This window comes from Mirounga leonina, unplaced genomic scaffold (assembly GCF_011800145.1).
Source record: "Mirounga leonina isolate KUSES-001 unplaced genomic scaffold, KU_Mleo_1.0 Mir_115, whole genome shotgun sequence".
NCBI lineage: Eukaryota > Metazoa > Chordata > Mammalia > Carnivora > Phocidae > Mirounga > Mirounga leonina.
Window position 1 is genome coordinate 41,315,860 of NW_023270268.1, and position 21,260 is coordinate 41,337,119.

General features: G+C 38.3%; 1 protein-coding gene and 1 non-coding gene across 3 annotated transcripts in view; both read right to left on the reverse strand.

The window, feature by feature from the left end:
* PLSCR1 (phospholipid scramblase 1) overlaps nt 1-3,877 on the reverse strand; it is a 29,636-nt gene extending 25,759 nt beyond the window's left edge. Inside the window, exon 1 of one of the 2 annotated variants that reach the window (XM_034996409.1) lies at nt 3,625-3,877. The gene's annotated coding sequence lies outside the window, so the exon portion shown is untranslated. The remainder of the gene's footprint in view (nt 1-3,624) is intronic. The other variant, XM_034996415.1, reaches the window with a different exon arrangement.
* A 1,940-nt stretch (nt 3,878-5,817) lies between these two features.
* Nucleotides 5,818-5,924, reverse strand: LOC118007152. The gene has a single exon (XR_004678287.1). It is a non-coding gene; the product is annotated as a U6 spliceosomal RNA (small nuclear RNA).
* Between the last annotated feature and the right edge of the window lie 15,336 nt (nt 5,925-21,260).

Sequence of the window (21,260 nt, forward strand, 5' to 3'; positions counted from 1 at the left end):
GACTATTGAAATAAGATATTCTGAAACTATACATACACATAGGATATTCTTCTATTCATTTCATCTACCAGAATGGTCATTTAAACCCTTTGGTCTTGATCCCATTCCCCGTTGATGTGGTTCTGAGTACAACTTAAGAAGTTGTGGGTAACCCAAGGATGGTGGACATTTTCTACAAACCTTTGCGGAGAGAGGGTCCTATGAGGCAGAAAGCCAAAAAGAAAACACTGTGATCTCAAGACTCCACATTGCAACCAAATTAAACTCCAAAACTGGAACCTTCCAATCTATACAAAAGGAGTGTGTGATCCAGCATTCAGCCTTAGGTCTGGGCTCTAGACATGGTTCACCAGGACAGACGGTTTAGCTATCGGATCACACTACTGCAAATACCTGTGGATTCCAAGTTCTGTGGATATGTTCTGCCCAACTTGAACAGTAAATCTGAAAAGGCCTGACCCTTTGTTCTATGTTTCAAGACACACTTTAGCCAGAGAGCCCACTCTCAGGGGTTGTCATAGCTGCAGCATCATGACAATTGGACTACAAGTTTGTGTTTGGCTATTTCTACAGAAAATAATAACAATAACAACAACAACAACAATAATAAAAACATTGCATTCAGTGCTTCGACCTTCCAGTTCGTTGAACCCTTTTCCCCTGATCTCTCCACTTAAAATCCCAACCCCCTTTCTGCCTACTAATTACAATTAACACATAAGGCAAAACCTCTTGTACAGAGATCCAAGGAAAGGAAACTAAACAGACTAAAGCAGAGCTTATTTGTCCGTATTTGTTCTTTTCTTTCCTATTTGGTTACATTATTTTGAGTCTTAAATTACAGAGTTGTGAGAATAAATCCCTGATGGCAAAACTACTACAAAACAAAATCTGGGTCCTCATTGTGCTGTAGGTTTTAGAATTTTTGCAATTACACAGTATCTCAAGCATGAAAAATGGTATAAGTTCAGGTATAAAATGTTAAGTGACAGTTGTACCTGTATGTGTGCCAAGTAAAATAAAGCACTTGTGGAGTGAGGATGATACTCACCATGTCACCCTGTCCACTCTTGTTTGCTGTTTTAAAGATCTTTTGATTTTCTCAAACTTAAGGGTCTATTAACAAGAGGTAATGTCTCTCAGTTTTGGAAATGACTAGGCTGAGTCCTGGGTGAATTAATTAATTAATTAATTAACACAGTAACTTTTAAATAATGCCCCCACTACTCTTACTAAGAAACAAATCCTAGAAAAACTTCCAAGAAAGAGAACATCATATTTATCCTCTACTAAAAGAAAAAAAGTCTCTAAGGAAGTCAAACATATTGTACCACTGGAATCTTAATTACCTCAGGACAAATACATAACTTCAAATTATAATCTGATTACCACACACTTCTTCCTAATTCTGTTAAATGAGAGCTTCTGAGGAGATTAGCGCATCATATACTATATTCATTTATGTGTATCTCTGGTAAAATTATTCTATCGGACACCACAGGCCCATTGTTGCTCTGGGCTATTTGAAAATTATAAACCTCTTCCATCAGGGAAGAGAAATATTGCAAGTGACATCAGTCATGGCTCCACAACTCATATTACAGTGAAATCCTAGACCCATCTCTTGGGGACCTGAAATTTCTATCTTATTGCTTTAAAAAATATTAATGTACAATCTGGAACCCAAAGGAAGCATCCCTAATTTTGGAAGATCCTAAGACTACTATGCCTATAAACTAGGCACAAACTAGATTTGAATTATTTATCCACATTTACTTCTTAATTGTTTAAGAACAAACCAGTTAACATTTTTCTGAGTCCCAAGATGTGGATATATGTTCTGAATTATTTTAGCAAAATGTTACTGCTCTAAAGACAATGACAGAATTCTATGTCCCTAACTTCCACTGAATCTGAGAGCCAAAGGAAGTCTAAAATCAGCCAGGCCATGGGTGGGGGTTGGGGAAGTGAGGAATTATAGACAGAGGAAACAGGTAGAAGGCCTGTGGCTAGAGGGAGCTTGACTCACTTAAGGAAACGAGAGGTTTGTGGATTACAGAAAAAAAAGAAGGAGAGATCAACAGACATGAGGATAGAGAAGTGTACAGGGACAGTTCTTACTCATTTAATGTCTCTCTACCTGCATTCTATGATCTTAAGGGCCAGAATATGGCCTGTCTTGTCCAGGACAAGGCACTTAATGGGTGCTTGTTGACTGAACAAGATCTGTACAGTATTATTTCACTCCTTTCGGTCACAAGGAACAGCTCCCTTACAAATGTGAAATTGCTTAGTCTCTGATCCAACCACTTATTTTACATGTCACTTTTCTATCCAACTGCAGAAATCCACTCATTTCCCTTTTCATGTATTCTTCATTCCTTGCGTCTATTCAGTGTTCAAAGCCTTGCAGTTGTCATACTTGCGTGCATGATATTAAGAGAAACTTCCGGTGTTAAGAAAGTTCAACGATGAAAAAGGAAATCATGGGGTGCCTGCGTGGCTGAGTCAGTTAAGCATGTGCCTTCAGCTCAGGTCATGATCCCAGGGTCCTGGGATGGAGCCCCGCATTGGGCTCCCTGCTCGGTGGGAAGCCTGCTTCTCCCTCTCCAGCTCTCCCTGCTTGTGTTCCCTCTCTCACTATCTCTCTCTCTGTCAAATAAATAAATAAAATCTTTAAAAAAAAAAAAAAGAAAGAAAAAGGAAATCATGAATCCCTTGACAATTCCCACTAAGTGACACTTGTACTAATGTTTCTCACAATGCTAAACTAGGAGAAACAATGCCTGCCTGTTCTTGGAACTGGGGAGTAGACATTCTAGGACTTCCAGGAATAGTTGTATAAATAAAACCACATGGGAAGCAGATAATAATCTTGGAGAAGCAGGGATTTTACTATTAAAAATATTAAAAGCTAACCTTACTGAGTACTTGGGGCAGTGCTGGACACAGCTCCAATAGCTTTACACTCATATATACCATACTCTAACTCTTGTGACTCCTTTTTGATCTTTACACAATTTCAAAGACGAGGCAAGGAAGACAGATGAAGAAACTGGTTCTGAGTCCACAGAAATTAAGTAGTAGAGGCAGGATTCAAATCAGGCAGGTGGACTCCCGAACTAATGGATTTAGCCTCTAAGCCATAAACCACCTCCATCTTTCCAATTCATCTGGTGCTCCAGAGCGGCTAGCACAGTTTTGGGGTCCACCCATACACCTCATTAATACTTACTGTTAAATGGCAGCTAAAAGGGTCTATTAATCATCCCTTCTAATCCCCCCGCCCCAGTAAGCTGGCGGACTCCCACGGATCAGGTTCTTGCCGGGTTCTTCAGCGCGGCCGGAAAGGTGCACAGTACTAAGGGGGCACCGAGCCTGCAAGGAGGTTTCGCGCAGGAAACACCTGCCGGAGCAGAGGGGGCCCCGCGCGAGTCGCCGCTCTGCTTCCGGGGTCGCTCCCTGGGGCTGCCGGGACTCCGGCCGCCACCCTCTACTCACCCACCCAGCGCAAGCACAGCCTGCCGGCCCTCGCGCGCCGCCCCCCGGCCCCCGCCAGTCGCCCCCAGCGCCGCGCCCCCTGCCTGGGAAGCCACGCGGCTCCCGCGCCGCGCGCACACTCACCTGTGGCTGCCGCGGTGCGGATGCGGCCTCGAGGCGAGGACCGGGAACCTCCGAACGACCTCGGCACCGCGAAACTCTCCGGGTTTCGCTTCCCGGTGGCCGCTTGTGGCCGCCGAGCGCCTGCGTCCCTGCTGGAGGGCGCGACTGCTGCGGGCGCCCGGCTGCGGCGGAAATGCCGCCCTTGCCCCCCTTTCTTGCTCCCAGCGGGACTTCAAAGACAGTTCTGTGGCGAAGGGCAACGGTGAACGGGGAGGTCGACGCCAGCTAGAACTTGAAAGTCATTAACGTGGGCGTGGCCGCCGCCGGGGTGGGGTTGTAGGCGCTAAGTTATCGGGGACTTCCGTTTTTCTGTCCTTAATCTACACACCTTAGATTTCTGTTGCTTTCAAAGTTTGAGGGCAGTGGCGGTTCAGAGTACAAACGAGGAGGGGTCAAGCTTGTTTTTCTTCATGGTGCTTTTTCTCTTTAGCTCTCTCAGTCTTTGCCGCCCTGTTTCTGTCTCCATCATTCTCTCTCACTCTCTCATTCTCTGTCTTTCCCTCTGTCTCTTCCTCTCCCCCTATCCCTCATTCTCCCCCAAACGCTGCTAACAACTTTTTTTTTTTTTTTAAGATTTTATTTATTTGCTTCACAGAAAGACACAGCGAGAGAGGGAACACAAGCAGGGGGAGTGGGAGAGGGAGGAGCAGGCTTCCTGCCGAGCAGGGAGCCCGATGTGGGACTCGATCCCAGGACCCTGGGATCATGACCTGAGCCGAAGGCAGACGCTTAATGACTGAGCCACCCAGGCATCCCAAAGAGCATTTTATTTTATTTTTAAAAAGATTTTATTTGTTTATTTGACAGAGAGAGACACAGCGAGAGAGGGAACACAAGCAGGGGGAGTGGGAGAGGGAGAAGCAGGCTTCCCGCCAAGCAGGGAGCCCGATGCGGGGCTCGATCCCAGGACCCCGGGACCATGACCTGAGCCGAAGGCAGACGCTTAACAACTGAGCCACCCAGACGCCCCAACAACTTTTAAGAGTCAAACTGACTAGATGTGTTTAGAATATTTAATTTTTCTCACATCCACCCTCCCCCCCCGACTGGCAAACCGGCGCAATAAACCAGTATTTGTTAAACTGAACTGAAGGATGCATTGATTTTTTTTTTCTTTAGAATATCTTATTTACGAAAGTAACACAGGATCTTCCAAACAATAAAGCTGAATATGGAGAAAAGCAAAACGTACTTTCTGCACCTTCCCTCCCCTTTTCTTCCCATGATTCAGGCGACAGACACTTGAAGATTTAGTAAGAGAAGAAATACGTGGGAGGAAGGAAGAGGGGGTGAGAAGGGAGGAGACTAGGAAATGAAATTTGAGAAAAGAAGTACAAAGGAAGAAACCAGCCACTTAGGTTTGAATCCCTTCTCATCTCTGCGACTTTGTGCAAATTACAATCTCTGTGCCTCTTTTTTAATCTGTCAAATGAGGGTATGTTAGTAGTATCTATCTCATAAATTTTTTCTGAGGATTAAAGAAGTTAAAATATGCGAAAAGTTTAGAGTGATATACACTGTACATAGTGTTTCTTTCCATAAAGAGGATTGTTTCATGCAGACTGTTCTCTGGTGCATTTTTTTTCTCCTTTAGGATGCATCTTAGAAATCTCCTTGCCTCTAATACAGAATGGTCTCATTGATCTAATCATCTGCGTGTAGTTTATTTCCTTTTTTATAATTAGAAATTATGCTGTAGTCATCATCCTTGCACATATCCTTGTGTATACACTATAGAAAACCCATCATTCTGTTCTTCTGCCAATAAAGTATGAAAATGCTTGTTTTACCACATTTCTCCTCTTCTTGAATATCAATTCTAAATGTTTGCTATTCTGATTGGTAAGTATGACCTTATTATTGTTTTTGTTAATTCTAATTGTTAGTGACATTGAGTAATCTTTCATAGGATTTCTGAACATTTTACCATTTTGTTCTATGATATGGCTGATATTTAATACAGAATTTTCTGTTGGATTGGGATATTTTTCCACTTTCTGATTTGTTGTGCTCTTTATGTTTGGGGATTGAATCCCTCATTTGTTAAAACAAGGGATTTTTTTTGCCTAGTGGGTCTCTGGATTATATCTTATTTACAGTTGCTTTCACAACCCTTTCGTTTTAATCATCTTTTACTGTATTTTTCACTTTTTAAAAAATATGGAACGCTTCACGAATTTGTTTGTCATCCTTGTGCAGCGGCCATGCTAATCTTCTCTGTATCATTCCAATTTTAGTTTATATGTCGCCAAAGCAAGCACCTGGGTTTTTCACTTTTGACCTCTGGGTTTTGTATCTTATTTTAGAAAGCCTACTGTATATCAGGACATCCAATATGATTCCATCTTGATATTTGCTTATTCCTAATTGTGAAGAAGTTAGAGTTTTCTAGTTATCTTCTTGTTATTTATAGTGTATTGTGGTCTAAGAACATGCTGTGAATGGTTTCAACCATTTGAAATTTTTTGAGACTGGCATTATGGCCCTTTTGCACACAGCCATTTTTTGTACATATTTTATATATACTTGAAAAATAAGTGTACTCTTCAATTGTTGAATATGATATTGTGTTTTTTGTATTAGGTCAATTTCTTAATTATGCTGTTACTTTAGCTGGTACTTTGCTTATTCTACTAATTATTCAGAGGAATATCGATATCTCCCAGTATAATGATAGATTTGTCTATTTCTTCTTTTTTTTAATGATTTTATTTATTTACTTCAGACAGAGAGAGAGAGAGCACAAATGATGGGGAGGGGCAGAGGGAGAGGGAGAAGCAGGCTCCCCGCTGAGCAGGGAGCCTGATGTGTGGGGCTTGATCCCAGGACCCCGGAATTGTGACCTGAGCTGAAGGCAGAGGCTTAACCAACTGGGCCACCCAGGTGCCCCTGTCTATTTCTTCTTGTTTTGACTTTTTTCCTTATACTTTGTGGTTACATAATTAGGCAAAAACTAAAAGTAGTTATATTATCCTGGTGAATTGAACCTTTATAAATAATGAGGTTTCTCTTTATTTCTAGTAATGCTTTTCCTTCAAAGTCCATTTTGTCTGAAATCATGCTGTTATTGATAACTTAAAGATTTTACATTGACAGATACATCCATCTTTCTAATATCGGGCACCAAGGTCAAGATAGTAAGTTTTCTCTGTGCTCTTCCTTCCTACATGGTGGGGTTTACTTCTCTTTCATGTTACAAGGTAGTAATTCAATGAACCCAGCTTTTAGTGGGGGTCTTCTCTTAGTTTTTCCTTCTTGGTGGGCCTGAAACTTATCTTTGGTTTTAACACTTTTATGGTAGTCAGAGTAGATGCCCAGAGTCTTCAGTGCTTGCAGAAGCTTCTGTTTACGGTTTAGCTTCCTGACTGCTGAACTTCTGCTGTAGGTGGGGCAGTAAAACTGTAGAGATCCAATAGATTCCATTTCCAATGTTATTTTTCAACCTTTCTGCCTTGATGAATATTGTTCTTGAGTCCCTAGATATTTCCATTCTGTTTTAAACAGAAGTCTTCTACACCTTGCTTAGGGTGGTACATACCATTTCCATATTCTCTCAATGGGGTAGTGAATGAAGACGGGTGAATAGGCTTCTGAATATAGGCTTTCAAGCATTCCTCACTTTAATTTATAATTTTCAACTTTATCCTCCCCTTTATTTGGCATCACTAAGTGCTCAGTCTCTCTGGGATTCTGTGGAGGTAAATTGAATCTCCTTATTCTTACATCCTTCTTTACACATTTTATAACTTCCTATGTCTTACAAAATAGTTAGTACATTTGACTCTTATTTCCATTTTCTCAAATTTGTTAAAATCTTATTTCCTCTGTGGAAAGAGCTCAAGAACTTGATGACACTGATGACCTGCAGCACTGATCCTGGACTTATATAGTCCCAGATGACTTATTCTGTGAAGGTTGGCTTGTGGTTATGGACACGCCAAGGATATTTATTTTTGTTTTCTACCAGTTTTGTACTCTAAATAAGCAAGCTTCTTTATTGCTGTCCTCTTCTGCATGGTGGTGTGTAGGATTTTTCAATTTTACACCTCGGTTGTAGCTCTTTGTGATTCAGGCTTTTTACTTAAGCTATTTAAGGATATTTTTAGTCAGAAGCATTGTACCACTGAGGATCTTAAATGTATTCTTTCTAAAATTCTCCACATTGCTCTTAGCTCTGTTTTCTTGTCTAGGCTAAGTGCTATAGACATTAGCTCCATGAGTCCCACAGCCCCAAGGACAATTGATACAGTGGAAGCAGCAAGAGAAGGTCCTGACATCTGGGTGCTTCAAGTTTATTTGTATTAGGACAAAACTTTCTGTGTTGAAATATTAACCTGAGCAAAGATTTTTAATTTTCCAGTTAGATTACCAAGCACAAATTCTTTAGTTGTCAACATTGAGCCATATTATTTGGGATAATGCTGGTGGCATTATCAACCTCCACCTCCAAACTTCAATGACACAACCAAAAGCTTTTTTTTTTTTTTTTTCTTTTTTCTTTTTACATGATGGACCAACCAAATGGAAGTGTTCCCCTTTGGTGGGGTGGGGGCTCTGCTTTACAGCATGACTGAAGGACCCAGGCTAATGGCAGCACTGGCATCTTTAGGATATGCAGTCAAATGCTCTACCACTGAGCTATACCCCCAGCATCCTTAGGATATGGCTTCCAAGCTTCTCCTGGGCTTTGACATTGAGTCTGCAGAGAGAAGAAAGGAGAAGTTGGTCGTACATGGGAAGTTTTTATGGGCCAGGCCTGGAATTGACACACTGTCTCTCTCTCTGTGTCAAATAAATAAATAAAATCTTTAAAAAAAAAAAATAAATAAAAAAAAAATAAAATAAATAAATAAATAAATAAATAAATAAATAAATAAATAAAAAAGAGAGATTCCAAACCGTTCCTTCATTGAGTATTGAATTTCTATTTCATTCATTCTTTAGACTTATAGGGTTAATGCGCATTGAAGCATTAAGCAGTTAGGTTTAATCTGGGGTGTGTAGGTGAGTAATTCAAACCATCTAGGATAGATGCTATATTTTTTAAAGCTAATATTGGCAGAAAATCTTTTAAATGGAGTTAAATATTCATTTATCCCTTTTTTTCTTTTGAATCATTTTATGAGGCTAAATTACCAGGTAAATTTCAAGATCAACGTGCTTGATCATTTTAATTCTTTTTACATATCTTGCTAAAAAGCTTTCCAAAAGGATTGTACCAAATTTGCTTCCACCCAAACATTTATTTATATTTCTACTTACAGAATGAAGTATTTTTTTAAAAAAGAATAGAATTTCTAAGTTAAAACTTCTATGCATAGAGTTTATTAAGCCTTAAGTTCGATGCAAAAATATAATTTTAATGATATAAAATAGTTTGATAGGGGCACCTGGGTAGCTCAGTTGGTTAAGCATCTGACCCTTGATTTCTGCTCAGGTCATGATCTCGGCTCAGATCATGATATCAGGGTCCTGGGATCCAACCCCACGTTGGGTTCTCTACTCAGCAGTCTGCTTATCCCTCTGCCCCTCCCTCAGTTCATGCTCTCTCTCTCTCAAATAAATAAAATCTTTTAAAAAATAAAGAAAAAAATAGTTTTGATAAATGTAGCCTCTCTATATAATCATTAAAATAATGATTTCCATTTATTTTGGAAAATGAGGAAACCAAAGTGCTAAAAGTTTAATTTGGCAAGTAATATATAGAATTAGTGGCATAGCAAACCAATTCTACAGACTTTTTGCTTTAAAAAAATCAAATTATAAATAATATAGACATTGTATTTATTTTATTTATTTTTTAAAGATTTTATTTATTTATCTGACAGAGAGAGAGAGAGAGAGATCACTAGTAGGCAGACAGGCAGGCAGGCAGAGGGAGAGGGAGAAGCAGGCTCCCTGCTGAGCACAGAGCCTGATGCGGGGCTCGATCCCAGGACCCTGGGATCACGACCTGAGCCGAAGGCAGATGCTTAACCGACTGAGCCACCCAGGCGCCCCAATATAGACATTTTATAAAATATATAAAAACATGTAAAAATTACTAATAACAACCATCTATTAATGACCGCTATCATACAATGTATTTGTTTCCAGTCTTCTTTGTATGTGCAAGTATTTTGTACTTATAATAAAATTAGACTGAGTTGATACAATTTAGTATCCTTCTTTCGTTTAATATATAGTAATCCTTTCCTTCAAAAATTTATGGAAGGGTTGCATAATATTTCATGTAACAATTGTGCCATAATTTATTATTTATATACATAATGCTGTGAACAATCTCCTACATTAAACATGTGAGCCTCTAGAATGCTTTGAGTGGGTTACAGTCCTAAATATGAAATTATTAGGTGTCAGTGCTATTTGTCCTTGGTAATAAATGTGTGTACAAAATGGGAATGGTCTGCATAGAGAAAAAATATTCAGGCATTTAGTTTTACATTATTTAATTGTAGATACAGTGTAGGAGGAAATATGCACCACCCAACTTTCTGTATTTCAGCAGTTAGTTGGGCGGTAACGCTAGTTTCAGGTAAAACACTACATGGCATAGCCAGGGCTGATAGTTGGCGGTTGATTGCATGCAAGTTGTACTGATAGGTTGGGCATTTGTATTAGATTTTTATTGCTGCTGCAACAAAGAGCCACAAATTTATCAGCTTAAAATAACATAACTTTGTCATCTCACGGTTGTGCAGGTCAGCAGTCTGGGTTGGCTTGTCTGAGTTCTCTGATCTGGGTCTCACAAGGTTGAATCAAAGTCTTTGCCAACTGGGTTCATAAATGGAAGCTCTGGAAATAATCCACTTTCAAATCCATTCAGATTGTTGGAAGAATCCATTATGGTTGTAGACAGATTTTAGTTTTCTTGTTGGCTGTCAGCTGGGGGCCTGCCCACAAGGATCCCATACCTCAGAGCTAGTGACTGTCGGTTGAATTCTCCGTATGCTTGGAATCTGTCTGACCTCCATCTCTGCTGCACCTTCTTACTGCCTCTTCTGTCTTCCTCTTGTGCTTTTTAGGCCTCATGTGATTACATTGAACCCACCCAGATGATCGAGGAGACTATCCCCATTTTAAGGTCAGCTGATCAGTAACCTTAATAAATTTCACAGCAATACCAGACTACTGTTTAATCAAATAACCGGAAGATGAAAGAGAAAAGTGAATTTGGATGTCGCGTTAGGAGAGAACCACAGGTTTACCTTGTTCAAGATGGAAAGATGGAAAAATCTTTATAATTCTATCCACCCCAGGACCTATTCTGATTGCCTGGGTCCCACGCCATTCCAGTATACCTTCGATTTTAATTCCTGAATATAATGCTGATAGCAGTGAGCTATGTCAGAACCTTGGCTGTCAGCCTTATTCCTCTACTCACTATTACTGGTTGAGGGAGCACCAGTTATTCCCCTGCATGACTGTATATTGGGGTCCAAACCCTGCAGTTACAGCTGTTTTATCATGTGGACCAGTCCTGATTTCCCCTTGGCACTCTACCCGGGTTCTGCAAAGCAGACTCCCTTTCCAAGGGGACAGCCTCTCAGGGATAAATCAAGTTAAACTTTACCATCTGTTGTGCCTATAAAAATAGTTTAAGCTTTGAGGTTTGGGGAAAAGCTGCTTGTTTATTTGGTACTTATCCTTGGGCTCATAGATAATAAAAAAACATAGGTCTCTTTAGCTCCAAATGAGACAGCAATAGATCTCAGTATGATGTGCTATGGAAAGACCTATTTTTGATTAGAGTGAAAACTCAGAATCCATTCTTCAGAGAAGTTTGAGTCTTCAGCAATTGTAGAATTGGCTCAGTGGATCTGGGATACAGAGAGCTCTCTGAAAATAAGAGGATTCTCCTTCTTTTTCTTCTCCTAATTCTAATTTAATTCTAATTTTTGTTTGTTTGTTTGTTTGTTTTTAGAGAGGGAGAGAAAGAAAGAGAAGGGCAGGGAGAAGGCACAGAGAGAATCTTAAGCAGACTCCTCGCTGAGCGCAGAGCCCAACTCTGGCTCCATCTCACAACACTGAGATCATGACCTGAGCTGAAATCAAGAGTTGGATGCTTAACCCACTTGGACCCCCAGGCACTCCTCTCCATTTATAATTAGAGCTGAACCATTCTTTACAAGTAATACTTCAAGAACTCTCTCACAAATTGTCTCGAATTACCCTTCGCAGAAGAGATGGATCATCTTATTCAAAAAAGAGTACTCATGAGATGTGAAACGGAACACATAGGTTCAGGAAACAGGCTTCAGTTATTTCTGCCCTCTACCCTTCTTCCATTCTTGCAAAAAAACAACTACCCAGATTACTTTCCTCTGGACAAGAGTAGCCTGGTTTTTTTCTGTGAGTCCAAAACCAGTTACAAATGTTACTTCTCTTTTTAATGGTCAAGGTACACCCATGTTCCTTTCCTAATAGGATATTCGAATTCACCTTTTTCTCATTTGCATTCTCTCTTTCTTTCTCTTCATCTTCTCTGCCTCTTCTTCCCTATTTTCCTTCTTATTTTTTGTTTGTTAAAATTTCTGAGATTTTTCTCAATTGATCTTTTATACCCTAAGTTAAAATTTTGTTATTGTGTTTTCAACTGCTAACATTCCCCACCCCCCCAAATGTCTTTCCTTATAGTTTTCTATTCTTGTTTTGTAGATTGTTTTTTATGTCTGAGAGGATATTAATTATGGGATTTGGAGTGAGGGGTTTTTTGGCTATTTTCTTCAGCAATGTATCTGTTTTTTCCAAGTTTTGCTTTTCCTTTTGTTTGTTTTTATCTCTCTTGTTGAGGCCTTCCTCAAGTATCTGGTGATATTTAGATAACCCACTTATAAAGATGCCAGAGGGAGTAAATTAATAAATTTCAGCAGCAGGCCTTGTTGACTGCTTTGCTTCACTGTATGGTAAATGAGTAGAAAGCTGCAATTTTTTTTTCTTTCAGGTGCCCCCCCAATCTAATTTCTTTTTCTTTGACCCTTCAATTACTTTGACCCTTTGACAATTTTGTGACCACCTGCATATTGTGAAACTATTATAGCTTTCTTGCATCCTGGATGAGAAAGAGTAATTAGAAGGTTCAATTTATGTACCATACAAGGGAGAGAGAGTCTGAGAGAGGAAGAAAGAAGGGAAATGAAAGAGAAAAGTGAATTTGGATATCGCGTTCGGAGAGGACCACAGGTTTACCTTGTTCATTAAAAGAAGAAGTAACCATTGCAGCCAGTGAGTTTGGACTCACCGACAGACTAGGCTACCTAATTCGGAGGGTACTAACCTCTTTCTGTAGGCAACAGTTAAATGTGGCTAAAAAGTAACTTCTCTGTAGGTTCTGATCATTGAAATCATGGCCAAACAAAGCCACCAAGGAACACACCCTCAGTCACACAGTGCTTCATCCTGAACGGGCAGCCACAACTGAATGAAATTCTCCCAGTTTCTAAGACAGGTAAGTATCTCCAGTACGAGCCTTTATCAGCCATTTACTAGGTCCAGGGTTATCTAAACATGGAAACAGCCATAGACCCTCTCTCCAACATCTGGCTGGCACAGTAGGATTTTGAGAGAGCTGTCACTCCACAAATACCTTCACTCTGTCCTGCATATTCCCAACAAACTTTACTCTGAGCATAAGCAAAACATATGCTTCTCTTCTCCCTTTAAAAGAACTGCCTCAGACACCAATGCTTAACACAGCTAACTGGAGAGTGAAAGAGATAATGATCCAAATTTGTAGATTTGTGGAAGGGCAACAATTAAACTACTATTTCTATTAAGACTCCTGTTTCTGCTGCTGCTATTTTTATTATGACTACTTCCACTACTGCTAACTGGTTTTAATAGGAATCCAGAGGTTCCTTTTTTTTTTTTAAGATTTTATTTATTTGACAGAGAGAGACATAGCGAGAGAGGGAACACAAGCAGGGGGAGGGGGAGAGAGAGAAACAGGCTTCCCGCTGAGCAGGGAGCCCGATGTGGGGCTCGATCCCAGGACCCTGGGATCATGACCTGAGCTGAAGGCAGACGCTTAATGACTGAGCCACCCAGGCACCCCCTTTTTTTTTTTTTTTAAGATTTTATTTATTTATTTGACACAGAGAGAGAGAGTATAAGCAGGGAGAGCAGCAGAGGGAGAGGGAGAAGCAGGCTCCCCCCTGAGCAGGGAGCCCGATGTGGGGCTCAAACAGGACCCTGGGATCATGACCTGAGCTGAAAGCAGACACTTAACTGACTGAACCATCCAGGTGCCCAGGAGTCCACAGGCTCTATCTTAATTACATACAATGAAATTAGAAATGTCATCATTTTATCATATTACTGAGAATAAAAAATTACGGACCAAAGAGCTTCTCATGACAGTCTTGGTCCCTATTCAAATTAAAATCGTTTATCTCAAAATAGATTATGTTGGGGTTATCTGCATTTGGCTTTTTGGCTTTATGGCAATTGTTAGTAGCAAATTGGAGAAAAGTTACCAAAGTGATGTGACTCACTTTACTGAGGACAGTGAAGATAACAAAGATAAGAAAAGTAGGTGAGCTTCCGTTCTTTTCTTTCCTTCTATTATTTACTTGTCAGAATAGGACCCTAGTCATATTACCAGATTTTTTTTGTTGTCGTTTGGAAATATCATCAAATTAGTGAGTATATATTGATGTGGAAAGACATTAGGGTTTGAAGCCAATGGCCAAGAAAGAATTCTTGAGATTCTTTGGTGCAAAAAGGTGGCTTTATTAAAGCACAGGGATAGGACCTATGGACAGAAAGAGCAACGCTGGGGTCATGAGGAGTGGCCCATTTTATACTTTCAAGTTGGGAGGGGGCTGGGGGATAGAGTAAGCCTCCCATGTATTTTGGAAACAAGGTTTCCAGGATCCTGAGGGGGTTAGCTATTGTGAGGAAAAGGTCATTTATTACTGTTTAGTAAAAACTCAGTCATGAAGCTCTTCAGATGTATATTGGTGGGTCATATGCTTGGATGATGATTGCCAACATGTATTTTGGGGGTAGAGATAAAGAAAGTTTCCGAATGAATTGTTCTATGTTAAAGTAGACTTACAGGATCCTGGGGGTCAGGCTAAGATTTCCTTTTGCCCTTAACAAAGTATTAACACGGATGCAGCTGAGTTCCTAGAGGAATGTCTCTCTGCCTGTTTCAAGGACTTGGCAATGGGCTGTAGGTAGTAAGGAAATTTAATCATTTTTCTTCTACCTTTGTTTCTCACATCACATATCATTTAGTTCTTTCATATGACAGTGTACCAAAAACATATCTGCTAGAGTAGAAACAACATTGAGTAGTTAAAATAGATTTTTTAAAGAAGTGATATATTGAGGTATAATTGAAATACAAAAAGCTGTACATATTTAATGTTTATTTAGCTGGATGAGTTTGGGCATAAGTGTACATCCATGAAACCATCACCACAATCAATGCCATAAACAAGTCTATCTCCTCCAGAAGTTTCCTCCTGCCTTTATTTATCATTATTGTTTATAATAACACATAATGTAAGTTCTACTCCTTTAGCAATTTTTTAGTATACAATATAGTATTGTTAACTATAGGTACTATATTGTACAGTAGATCTTTATTCATCTTGCATAACTGAAACTTGTACCCTTTGACTAATAACTCCCCATTTTCCCCTTTTCAGCCTCTGGCAACCATCATTCTACTTTCTGCTTCTATGAGTTGTACCACTTTAGATTTCTCATATAAGTGGTATTACATAGTATTTATCCATCTGTGTCTGGCCTATTTCACTTACCATAATGCCCTGTAGGTTCATCCACAGTCACTAATAACAGGAATTCCTTCTCTTTAAGGCTGAATAATTTTCCATTGCATGCCTAAGCCACATTTTCTTTATCAATTTCATCCATCAGTGGACATTTAGGTTGCTTCCATGTCTTATCTATTGTGGTAAATGCTGCATTGAACATGGGAGTACGGATACATCTTTGAGATCCTGATTTCAACTCCTTCAGGTATATTTCAGAAATGGGATTGCTGGGTCACATGATTTTTTTTTTTTTTTTTCCTGAGGATACTATATACTGTTTTCCAGAGTGGCTGCACCAATTTACATTCCCACCAACAATGTAAAAGGGTTCTATTGTCTCCACATCCTGGCCAACATTTGCTGTTTTTTGTTTTGTTTTGTTTTTCCTTTTTGATAGTAGCCATCTTGACTGGTATGAGGTGATATCTCATTGTGGTTTTGATTTGCATCTCCCTGATGATGAGTGACTTTGAACATCTTTTCATGTATATGTTGGCCATTTGTATGTCTTCTTTGGAGAAATGTCTATTTAGTTTCTCTACTCATTTTTAAATTGGATTTTTTTTCCTTCTGGTTGTATGTGTTCTTTATATATTTTGGATATCAACCTCTTATCAGATATATGTTTTGCAAATATTTTCTTCTATTCTATAGGCTGCCTTTTCATTTTGTTGATAGTTTCCTTTGCTGTACAGAAGCATTGTCCCACTTATATATTTTTGCTTTTGTTTCCTCTGATTTTGATGCCATATCTAAGAAATCATTCCTAAGACTAACCTCAGGAAGATTTTCCACTATGTTTTCCTCTAGCAGGTTTGTGGTTTCAGGTCTTATGTTTAACTCTTTTATCAATTTTGACTTGATTTTTGTATATGGTACAAGAAAAAGGTCCAACTTCATTGTTTTGCATATAGCTGTTTAGTTTTCCCAACTTTACTTACTAAAAATAATTTAAGGCTGAATAATTTTCCATTGCATGCATAAGTCACATTTTCTTTATCAATGTCATCCATCAATGGACATTTAGGTTGCTTCCTATCTTATCCCTTGGTGTCAGCATCCACGGCTAGGCCTAAAATATCTTAAGATATTTTTAAGTCACACTTAAAACTCACATTTAATATTGTCCAATCTCATTTTATGTTTATCATGTGTTATATTAGTTTATATGTTCTAAAATTCTAAAACCAGAGTTTAAATATTTTTCTATTGAAATAAAAATTTTTTTGAAAAAATAAAGCTTGTTCCTAGCCCCTGACATTCTTAAAGCCAAGTAAGGAAAATTATTTTTACTGAAAGTCTCTTAAATATCAGAAATTTGTGCTACCTTATAAAATCAAAAGTAATCTACATAATATTTTTTCCTACAGATTTCAAAAATATTTAGATAGGTCATCCTAAGTTTAACATTTCTAATAAGCATAATATCTGATAGCTTCTCATAGATGTTCTTTGGTGAATGCTGAGCCATTTACCTTATTCATAGTATTTCTTCGATAATAAGAGATTTAATGGTGAGGCTTTCTCTCTGGAACACTGGAAGAATTGAGACTGTTCAAGGATATTTGAGTACTGATATTGGTCAACTCCACCACCCCAGATACGGCATTGCTAGTATTGAATTTGGTCCAAAAATTAGGAGAGCTTGATGTAGAGGGTCTCTTAAATATAAAAACCTAACATATTAAAATGAGTTCTTTCTCAATGGCAACGTAAGCCCAAGTGTAAAAAGTAGTGGTAGAGCATGAATTTGCTATCCTTCTTAACTCTGCCATGATTCTATGTGAATGGAGAACCTTAAGCAAGTAAATGCTGGGAACCAGGACTGGGGAAGAGACATTAAAAATCATGTGTCTCTATTACCTAGAAATGTCTTTTTCAATTCTAAACATTTTTTCTAACTTTTTGTTAGAGTATTCCCATCCCCCACCCCCCGTTTTTATGTTATGTTCAGTATGAAATTAGTCTTTAAAATATTTGTCCAAAGATTCATTCTCTTTGTTATAATTTGGTGAATATTTCATGTGCGCTTCAAAACAATATTTATTCTTTTTTTCTTTGCACTTGGGCAGCAGTTCTCAAAATGTGATCAAAACTGTTTCCTCCATCACAAAGATGTTATTTGCCTCTTCCACTCCCATATGATTATACAGTGGAAATTTCCAGAGGTTTATGATATGTGGTGATAACATCAACACTCTGACAGCTAATGGAATGTGAACTTGTATTTTTTTTTTCTTTAACAGTTTCTGTTTTAAGTTCTAATTCTGGTAAATGTCACTAGATAAAACCCATGTAATCAGGAGCTCTTTGAGATCTTCAATGAATCTGGCTTCTACTGTTACGTTTTTCAGAGGCCTTAAATAGCTGCTCTATGTCCAATCCAGGTTTTATAGCGATATTAAATGGGAAAGACGGGATGCATTGTACTTAATCCATATTACCTGGATCTGGAATCTTTGTAGTCTTTTTTAAATTCTATTCTTTTTATGATATACTGCGTATTGTATATGTTCATATATATGAGCATTATGAATCATGCATCATGTAATGTATTTAATCAGGATTAATTACAGGTACAGATATGTTAAATATTTAACATTTGTGAGCAATTATACTTTGATAATCTTTTTTTTAAAACATTTTGCCATATTTACTTCAGACCCTTCAAAAAACAATTATAAACTATTTCAAACATAGGAAAAGTACAGAGAATAATATAACAGATACCTACATATTGAGGTGCCTAAGAGCCTCCATTCCGGATCCAGGCTACCTGGCTCTGTCATGTGACATTAAGGAGGTTACTCAACCTCTCTGTTCCTCTGTGATTTGTCTTTCTATATCTGACTTATTTCACTTACCATAATCCCTTTGAGGTCTGTCCATGTTGCTGTACATGTCAGGGTTTCATTCTTTTTATGGCTGAATAATATTGCCTTGTACATATATATATATATATAGCACAATTTCTTTATCCATTGATTGATTGATTGATTGATTGATTGATGTTTCGTAGAATTTACCAGAGAAGCCATCCTATCCTGGGCTTTTGTTTTTTGGGAGGTTTTGCGTACTGATTCAATCTCCTTACTAGTAATTGGTCCATTTAGATTTCCTATTTCATCATGATTCAATATTGGTAGGTTGTATCTTTCTAGGTATTTATCCATTTCTTCTAGGTTGTTTAACTTGTTGGCATATAATTGTTCACAGTAGTCTCTTATGACCCTTTGTATTTCTGTGCTGTCAGTTGTAATGTCTCATCTTTCATTTCCGATTTTATTTAAGTCCTCTCTCTTTTTTTCTTGGTGAGTTTAGCTAAAGACTTGTCAATTTCGTTTATATTTTCAAAGAACCAGCTCTTAGTTTCATTGATCTTTTCTATTGTTTTTGTAGTTCCTGTTTCATTTATTTCCACACTGATCTTTGTTATTTCTTTCCTTATACTAACAACATTGGGATGAATTTATTTTTCTTTTTCCAGTTCCTTGAGATGTAAACTTAGGTTGTTTGAGTTCTTTCTTATTTCTGAGTGTAGGCATTTGTTGCTATGACATTTCCTCTTTGAACTGTTTTGCTGCATCCAATAAGTTTTGGTATGTTTTTTCTTTCACGATGTATAAGATCTGTTGTATTTCTATTTTCATTTGTTTCACGTTTTTTTTTTTTTAATTTCTCTTTTGATTTCTTCTTTAATCCATTGGTTGTTCAGTAGCATATTGTTTAATGTTTACATATTTGTGAATTTTCCAATTTTCTTCTTGTAATTGATTTCTATTTCATGCCACTGTGGTCTGAAAAGATGCTTGGTATGATTTCTGCTTTCTTAAATTCATTAATGGTTGTTTTGTGGTCTAATGTATACTCTGTCCTGGAGAATATTCCACTTGCCCTTGAGAAGAATGTTTATTCTGCTGCTTTTGGATGGAATATTCTGTAAAGGTCTATTAATCTTGTTTAATGTAAAATTTCAGTCCAACATTTCCTCATTGATTTTCTGTCTTGATGGTCTATCCATTGATGAAAGTGGGGTATTGAAGTCCCCCACTATTATTATGTTGTTGTTTTTCCCTTTATGTCTATTAACATTGCTTTCTATATTTAGTTGCTTCTTTGTTGGATGCATAAATATTTCCAAATTTTTTATTTTGTTGGATTGACTCCTTTGTCATTTTATAATAACTTTTTTTTTGTCTCTTATTGCAGTCTTTGTCTTAGAGTCTATTTTGTCTGATGTGGGCATTGGCAAAAACTGGGGTGCCAGACATGTATACAAACTCCTTTCTGCGATGCTGGTGACTTGGAGTGAGGCAGAGGGAGAGCCTAAAGAGGTGCCTGCTGCCTGTCTCTGGAAAGTATTGCAGTTTGCCTCTTGATGTGTGTTAAAATAGAAGCCTACTCCTCAGGTCCCAGCTATTATGTTAAACTAATAGTCCTCTTTCATGGAAAGACTGGGCAAGTTTCAGTCTGTTTTTTCTTCATTGTACCCTGGGAGTTAGCCACGGTGAGTCACATGAGCCCTTTAACAACTGTCTCTGAGTTCAGTATAGCCTTGTGTGTCTCATGGCTACAAGCCCTACTGGCTTTTATTTTTATTTTTTTAAAGATTATTTCAGAGAGAAAGAGAAGCAGAGGGAGAGGGAGAGAGAGTCTTAAGCAGACTCTGTGCTGAGCACAGAGCCAGACGCTGGGCTTGACCTCACAACCCTGAGATCATGACCTCAGCTAAAACCAAGACTTGGACGCTTAACTCACTACACCACCTGGAGCCCCTCCTACTGGCTGTTAAAGCTGGATGTTTTGGGAGTCCATCTCTCAGGTAGGAGTATTAAAAGTTTTGGTGCTAGATGTAGGGTCCAAACTCTTCACTCCTCAGGGAAAAGCTGGGAGTTGTGAGTTCTCTCTTGGTTTTTTGTCCCTGCACTAGGAATGGGATTTACGGTAAGATTGTGTCTCAGCCTCTCTTACCTGTTTCAGTGTGTGTGTGTGTGTGTGTGTGTTTCTCATTCACCTCATGTGTAGGAGTCACTCAGTGATCTTCTGGATTCTTATATAATTGTAGATTTGGCGTTTGTAGGCAGAAGTGAATTTAGGAGCCTCCTATGTGGTCGTCTTGAACCATAACCCCTCAATCTTAATCTTTATAATCATTCTTCTCCAGATGTCCTCCAAATTGCCAGTGTTCTTAAAGTTTGGAAACTGTTAGTATAATGTTTATAGAACCCAGGATAGAGGATTATGACCCACATAATGCCATAGCTACCACTTTTGTTATGGACATTATATTTCTATCAATTCACCTTAATAAAACTTTGGTTTTTTGATAGTTACTTGAGCTTATATTTAAATAAGATCCTTATTATTCTATTATATGAAATGTTAACACAACCTCCACTTTGAATTCTTGAAGATAATTTTTAGTCAATCTGACACGTTACATGTATCTGTTCAAAATTTTCACTTATCCCACAATAAGAAAATATTTATTGAAATTAATTATATACAAGGCACAGTGTTTTTTGTGTCATTGAAGATAGATACAAAAAATGGTTCAAAGGCAGAGCCTGCCATGAAGGAGCTTATAGTCTAGTAAATAATATGAATCATAAACGGAAGACAAATACCTAATATGTATAGTACAATGTGCTAATTTGCATAATAATATTACCATTATATCTTGACATGAAGAGAATGGAGAAAGTAAATCAGACTGAACAAAAATTAGACAGCTATTTTGAGACAGAAATGATTTTGGCATTCAAAAATGAAGAGCAACTGGACAGACAGAGAAATACAAAAATGCGCCAT